Here is an 8,191-nt window from a genome sequence, read left to right as displayed (position 1 = left end):
TGATTCTCAGGAAAGCAGTTGCAGAATGTGTGTCAAACGTGCAGCCACTTACATGGAGGGATGGTTTCAAATGTGGCATGAATACAAACATAAAAAGTAGGGCCCCAAATTTTTATTTCTCAAGGTAAGCTGCTTATTCCCACATCTTTTCACATATTGTATCTTACTCGGAACATGCTTATGCTAAAGGATGGTGTTGCTTTCCTTGAAGAAGTGGTGAAGGCTTTTTAGAGTAGATGCATTACTGAGTGTAATTCCTTGTTCTGATATAAAATACTCCTTCTAGGTAGGCATAAGTATATAAACTAATCACAATGAAAGATATGCTGCTACTTATTTACCTAAGAATATTTCTACCTGAAAGTTTGGGGAACTTCTAAGTGAAGACCAATCCTACCATTTGCTCCAGTTGTGTGGGAGGAATATTTTAAGGAAAAAAAGGTATTTCTTTGGTCATGTGTTACATTCCATTTCATGTGTAATGATTTAGATGCTAACCAAGACTCCTTGGTCCTTTAGTGGCCTTCTGTAAATAAAACAGCTGCCAGAAGAATCAGAAATATAGTCAAGATCCAGTGTGGTCTGTCTTTCTGTAATTGCTTCTTTCAGATCCTTAACTGTTCCTTAAAAGAAACAGTCACTTATCTTTTCTGATATTATAGTTACAACCCTAAAACCGGAAATGTAGCTGATGCAGACATTACACTATATTCTGCAGAAAACCTGAAATAACAATGCTGAGTTGTGACATGCTTCATTAGCAGTGGGGTACTTAACGTTTAGGTATAACACAGAAGTCTAAATTCTAATAACTACCTCCTTGCAGATTAATTTTAAATAGCTACCTTGCTATTTTTTTTTTCCAAAAATAATCCTGAGTAGAGGGGAGTCATGATTATCTTATCAGCTGCCTACATTTCCATCTTCCCTCAAAGTTATGTTGTGTCTTAATCCAAACCAGTGCATCATCCATACAGCTCAGTTCTAAATTTATGCTTATATGCAGGGGAAAAGTATGGTCAGAGCAAGCTTGAGGTATAGAAGAAACATGAGCTGTAGCTTTGAAACCTTCCCTTCTTTAGCTGCATCTGAATTGCAAAGCACATGTAATTAAGCTCATATTTAGGTGGTTCTCCATGTCATTCACAATTGCTGGGTCTTCTTGCTCTTCTAACGATCACTACATTCACTCTGACACTGAAACCACATGTTCTGTGTGTATGTATCCGTATAAACACATCTAGTCGGCTTTCACAATTTAACTTATGAGGCCAACTTCAGTTTCTGTGCAGTTCAGTCCTGGAAGATATCTATTCAGTGTACTGTTGTAAAGAATTATTGCTGATGGGCATAGCAAGAAGCATGAGTTTTGGGAGAAGCACAGAGAAGTAGCCATTCTGAAGGCCTTGGAACAGAGGGAAGGAAGCAGATTGTTCTTCCTATTTAAAAAAAAAAAAAAATCAAACTTTTCAAAAAAGTGAAGGCTACATGCTGTGTAAAGAGTGAAGTTGTCAGAACGAGCTCGCTCTGGGGCTGTTTACTCTAACCATGGCTGAATGCCTCGCTTTTGCAATGTCTTTAACAGCGGGCAATGTAAGGTGCCTGGGAGCCAGTGTCAATGCTGGTTGGCATGTTTATATGGAGTGCGGGTAAAACATATGGGGAGATGTTTTCAGATTATTAACAATAAGGTTATTGCTACATAGAGTATTTTGTGCAGTGGAATCGTATTTGGATTCAGTGAGAGCTGAAGCACTCCCATCTTCTGCTATTGATCAAGATGGCTTTCAGCCTGGCAAACTCTGTTGAAACAACCAATCTAGGCAGTCGGTCCTCTGAGCGCCTTCTGAAGATGAGCCTTGGAGTTGACAGGTGTAATTCTGCTGGATAGCAAAGACTACGGATTAAAAATATTTGTATTATGACTCATTATCTCCCTTTCCTTCTTCCCTGCCCATGTGTACACACAGTCTAACTTCTCATGTTTTGTAGGTAATAAATTACCTGTGTTTTTCCACTAGCAAGCCACATCATCTGGGCTCTTCTCAGTGCCCGTTCCTCCATTTTAGAGACCTAATTTCCTTTTCTCTCAGGTGATAGAACTGGTAGATGTGTAATTATTTCCAACATGATTGTTGATCTTTTATTTCTGACCCAAATAAAGTTTTGTGCTTTCAAATGCTTTTTTTAACCTTGAGTAGTTAATATAACTACTTCTATTTGTAGGTAATGTAGTGCTTCATGTGCATTGTTTGCATTAAGTAAAACCTCTGCTTGCTTTTTGCGAATACCAGTCCAGTGGGACTGAAGTCCTTCTGGAACAACAGTGTCTGTTTTCTAGGTCTTGTCTGTTTACAATATGATCTCTGACTACGTTTGGGACTTAACCTGGTTAAACATTGTTCACCTGGTCATTTTCCTAATCCTGGTGGGCTTGGGAGGAAAGGGTGTTAAGAATTTGCCTTGGAAGGCATAATGGGTAAGGAAAGCTGAAGAGAGTTGTATATATAGCTTATTCCAGCTTTCTGTTTGTCGTATGCTATTAAGTTATTCGTGTCTTAAAAATATAGATAGGAAGACCAGAGCTCTTCAATCTCTTTCAATTTGCAGACCTGCTACAGATTTCCCACTGAAGATGTTAAATCCTTGTACAGTAAATTTAAGACTGCTGACAGCTTTGTGTTTCTTAATTATTTTTCCCAGAACCTTAAGAAGTAATTCAGGGACTTCCGAGGCCTTTGGCTATAAAGTTGAAAGTCACTCATTTAGCAAGTTCCACCACAAAATTGGAAAAAACTGTTCTTGCAGTTCTGGAGCATCATGTTGGTCTGAAATAACAGTAAACCCAAGACTTTTAAAAAATTAAAAAAAACCCCCAAACACAGGTAGATCCAATTGCTTATCCTCGGGCAAGTCCTTAAAATGAATAAATGAATGAAAGCAGCTTACACAAATGTCGGCCATGTCTTTTAGTCTGGATACTGAAATAGCAAAAACTTCTGACGTAATCAGTTTATGCTTTTATTGCGTCTTTTTACCAAGTTAAGTTCTTTAGTCATTTGGTAGCAAGGAGGTTCAGGCACAGCTGAGAATGGGTTCATCTCATAGTCTTAGCAGAACTCTCTCTGTGAGACCAAGATGCTCACCTTAAATTCTTTGTCAGTGTCTCAAACCAGTATGCTGACAATAGAACTTTGATCTCTTATGATACTGGGTTGGACTCAGGTATGTTGATAGCCAAAGCAGGCTGGAAGATATGGAGAGAAGAGGGACAAAGATGAAATGCCAACAAAAGAATCATTGTGCTTGTGGAAGCAGAACTAAACTCCGCCTGATACTTGTCAGCCCTCAATTCCTGCTCTTTTTTTGCAGCGGTTGCTCATTTTTCCTTCATGTTACACTACAGTGCCAATAAGATGGTTCAGTCCTGGGCTGGTTTGTAGTCGGTTCGTATACTGGTATAGGAACTTATGGCACTTTTTTGCTTTCTTCTCCTACAAGTACTTTTTTACATAAGAGGAATGGAGTGGCACTCCTGACGTGGCATTGATGAAACTATAGCTGGTGTTCAGCTGAAGAGTCTTGGCACTTGATTGCACATTACTGTAGTTCAACTTTCTTGAATATTCCTGTTCAAGCAGAGAAAGTGTTTATAGTGCTTTTCATAACTTGTTATTGTTTATTGGCTTGGTTCTCTAACTTAGCAGTGTGTGAGCATTTTTGGCAGAGAGGGACTGGAAGTTTACATGTAGATATTTTAATGAGGCACCTAAGCTTGCTTTCTGCCTTTTGTTTTTAAAGGCAGAAAAATAATACTTCCGACTTCCATATTCACGTTCAGAGGCCTGTCAACCTATGATGTGAGGGTGACATTATTTCCCTTGCTTAAGGTGTTCCAGTTGTAGCAGTGACAAGTCCTTTCCCAGCTCTCTGAAATACAGTATTTAGGTCCATGCTAGATAAGTATGTTTGCCTTTCTTAAGGGCTGTTGCACATAATCCAGCATACTACAAAAATGCAAATGCTTTGGGCTATACTGCCTGAAGTAGTTCTGGACTTGTGTTTTTGGTTTACCAGCATGCAGTCAGCTGCTGTGCTAACTGTTTAAACGTACAGTAAAACTTCTGTTAATTTCTGTTGCTGAACTTGATGCTTTGTAGTGCAAGGCTGTGAGTTTTTTCCAGGTGGTATACGTTGTAACACGCTAGAAGCATTGTAGCACCTGCTTTTCCATTCTAGGTCTTTAGCAAATTCCAGGTTTCCTTAGTATCATGTGCATTGCCTGTACTTCCTATGTTATTTTAAATAAAAAAATGTATTTATGGTCATTTTTAACGTTTCTGTGGTAGGTTGCATGCTAGGTGTTAACATTCAAGAGACTGGTGTACTGCAGTAGAGGAAGCCTATTGAGCTCTTTTCAATCCTGTAAGTTGCTTTATCTGTCCCAGAGCAAACCATATAGATAATTGTCTTGCAAGATTTTGCTTCAGTACAAGACTGACAGCTGACTTCTTACCGGCAAACTCATTGTCTGTATCCATAGAACTGTGGAGAAATCCAGCTTGCAGGAAGTAACAGCAATCTGTCTTTTGATGGTAAGTTTTCTTATCTGTGTATTCTGGTATTTGGGGTGGTGAGAGGGGTAGAAGAATCTCATACTATTGGCACAATTTAGTGTGATCTTGTTGTGTGAAGAATATTGTTTTGTTCTTGGAAAACCCTTTGTGGAACTTTGTTTTGACTTTCCTTTGTTACTGTCTACATTCCACCCTCTGTTTTGCTCTCCAGTTATAAGCAGACTCTGCCATACCCTGTCTTGGGTTTCTTGACAGTAACTGAGAAATCTCAAATGGTATCAATTTACCTAGAAATACTGGGTCTCTATAAGGGCACTAGTGACAAAAGTGCAGAGCTGAAAGTACTTCACTCAGTTTTGCTGGTCAAGATCACTTATGTATGTTGGCAGAAATAGGGTAGATTCATTTTCTTGTGATTGACTACAAAATAATTATTAAAGCAACTTGAGCTGAGGAGGTGAGAGCCTAGGTATGTATCCTGCAGTCCTGTCACCAATGCTAGAACTGGTTTTGTCGTCGTCAGGTAAGCAGGAGTACAGGTACAAGGTGTGTGCAGTGTTCCCATGGCCCTGTCAGGCAAAGGTATGTATACAGGAGTTGCCCTCTATTTGGACTGTCTTTGCAGAAAACTTGTACGATAAAGTTATTTGGTCTTGAGAATCAAATGTTTGCCTGTGCTGGTGGGAAGTAGCGCAGACCTTGTCTGTGCATGCTGTTTGGTGGCAGCAATTACCTGACTAATCGGCACACGTGTTATCTGGACGGTCTGAGCAGAAGGAGCACCAAACCCCTACTGCTGCCCTTGCCCACCAGAATGATACTGAGCATGAAACAGAGTTGATGTGTGTGTGTTTGGATGTTTGGAACAGAAGAAGGGGAAGCTAAGAGGACGTTTTCCACAAACCTGTAGGAAACGAGGCTCAGAGTTGTGGTTTGCTGTACAGTGTTAGATTTCAATGTAGATGTTGAAGAATTCTAGAATAAAGCTATGTATGGGCTTGGACAGACTTTGGACTTTTTTTTTTCTGTGGATTCTGAGGCCTACATTTTAAGGTTGAAAAACTCTAAATTGGGTAGGCTTTCTCAGTTTCTCTACAGAAACCTGAAGCTTTTTCAAAATATGCGTCTGCTGCATCGTTGCACAGGTAATAATCAACAGTGGTTACATACTTCATGGGGTATATTTCCCATCAGGGTGGGGATGGGGTTGTTACGTGTCTGAGAGATTACTTTGTGTTCTTCTGCATATGGTGATTCTTCACTTGGTACCTACAGCATAGTCTTTCCTTCTGTCTTGCAGTGTTCTCTCTTGCTGTGCTACCAAGAGGGGTAGATACTTTGCTAGAAGAGCGTGTTGTTAGCAGCAGATAATAATTTTGCATCAGGAAGATGTTTTAGGACTTTTCTACACAAAAGTGTTATTGGCGGGGGGGGAAATCATGTGAATTTAAAGGCAAATGATGATTTTGAAATAACTCGGAGCACGCAAGATCATCAGATTTCCAAAAATAAGGTGGCCCTCCAGCTTTTCAGGTGCTTGTCATGGGTTCAGGAGAAATGACTCTAGTCTTAAAATGTTACTATCTCTTCATTGTAGGCTTCTACCAGAGCAAGGGCATTTGTTGCTCTTCCTTAATTTATGTCTTTCCTCAAGGTACATTTTTAATGTTTCTGTATTTGAAAGGTCAAAATTTAGTGGCTTGCTCATTATTTTGTTCAGCAGTGAATGCTTCAGCTGCTACTTGTCTAGATTGACCAGGCTGTTTGTGAATTGCTAATGAGCTGTTTAAAAAGGTTGAAAATGCTTCTTAGTAGAATTTAAGTCTTGCTCTTGTTTTTCATTTGTGCTTCATAATGGGCAACTTGTAAGATCTAAAAGAGTTTCTTAAATTATTTTTGTGTGTGTATGTGTATTTATATTTTCATTATAAGCAAATGAAACAATTTAAGTTCTTCCTCTCCCTCCTTTCCTAGTTTTATTAGAGGTTCTCCATTTTTCTTGGAAGTAATTTATTATGAAAACAGACACTAAGAAAGCTCATCAAGACATTCCAGGCATTTATATTAATATTAATTTTAAAATGTTAATTTTAAGTTAATTTGAAAACATGTTAATGAAATAGCTATAAATGGGTAACTAAAATTCCTTCTATTTAGCAGAGAACGTGAAAGTTTACAGGTTAGTAAGATGTTGCCTTTTAATAAATCTCCTTACACCATGGACTTCTAATCTAGACAACTTTAAAATCTTAACCTACAAAGAATATAAACAAACAGGAGAAATTTAAACCAAGCTAACAAAACTCTCAGCATTTCATCATCAGTGACTATGAGCTGCTGCCTCCTTCTGCTGTGCTTGGTATTCATCTTGACTAACACAAATCAGTGCAGGGAATGCAGTGGGGAACTGTTAACATCCGTGTAGAATCAATTAAAATGTTTTATGAATAGAAGGTATACATTAAATTACAAATTTGACTTGACTTGTACTATATGAGTTATAGAATAAATGAAAAATGAAAGGCTTTATTGTTTGCCACAGTGTGAATAATGTAGCCATTTTATACCTTAAAGATGTTATATTTCTATTCTGATTTGATAGCATTTTATGTTGGTCACCAGTCTACACAACTGTGTTATTGCTAAGTCCAAACATTTAGAATACTTAAGGGGGGAAATCTCCAGATTCATTAACAGAAACTCCTGCCTTTTATTTGAATGTTTAACTGTATTCTGAATTTCTTTAAGTGTGAGTTTACTTTGTCATTTTTAAGACCACTTCTAGAAAACGTTTCTGGTCTTCAGAAGTGTAAATGAATTTTGTTTTGTGTTTTGTTTTTTTTGTTTTGTTTTGAAATGAAGAGGGTTTACCACACCTGTTACCCAAAGTACAAGACAGATGATCACTAGGAAAAACAGTCTTGTGACAGCAGTGACTCCAGTGAACTTGAATATAGAACAATACTATTTGATAACATCAAAACATGTCTCCATCTTCATACATTTTTCTGATTCAACAGATCAATTGAAAGTGTTTCTATCTTTGTTATATCCTTGCTTGCTGTAGCTGATTTTTTTTTTAATTGAAAAAATATCTGTAGTGTTTCTTTGTGTGCCTGCAATCACTTATTTTTTGATTTAGCTTTCTGTAGCAGGGGTGGGTTTCACCTAGAGCAGAAATGAAAAGCGTTATGCTTGCTTTCTCTAAACCAAATGCCTTGAGGATTTCATTTCCTGAACTACTTCAAAAATATGTTTATTATTTCACAAGACAAAAGCAAGGATGTTATCACTTAGGCCTGACACAGAATTGTCTGAGCAAGTCAGGGATGCACTACAGATCATGACCTGTAATTCTCATTTCTCAGTAATTTCAAACTGTTCTTGAGTACCGTATCCATACATCCCTAGCAACATTGCCACTCAGCTTTTTAACACCTCTTTCCCCATGTAATTTTAGTCATTGCCTTCTTTTGCAGATGAGGTCTTTTACTTTTCATCACTGTTTATCTAAAAGTTGTTCTTTAGCTTAAATAATAACATAGTTAAGATACTGTGTTTTTTCTTCCAAATTCCTTTCAATATTCAATAATTTTATACTAAAAAATGGAAAG

Source organism: Charadrius vociferus, unplaced genomic scaffold (assembly GCF_000708025.1).
Source record: "Charadrius vociferus isolate BGI_N301 unplaced genomic scaffold, ASM70802v2 scaffold162, whole genome shotgun sequence".
Lineage (NCBI taxonomy): Eukaryota > Metazoa > Chordata > Aves > Charadriiformes > Charadriidae > Charadrius > Charadrius vociferus.
This window is presented reverse-complemented; position numbering follows the sequence as displayed.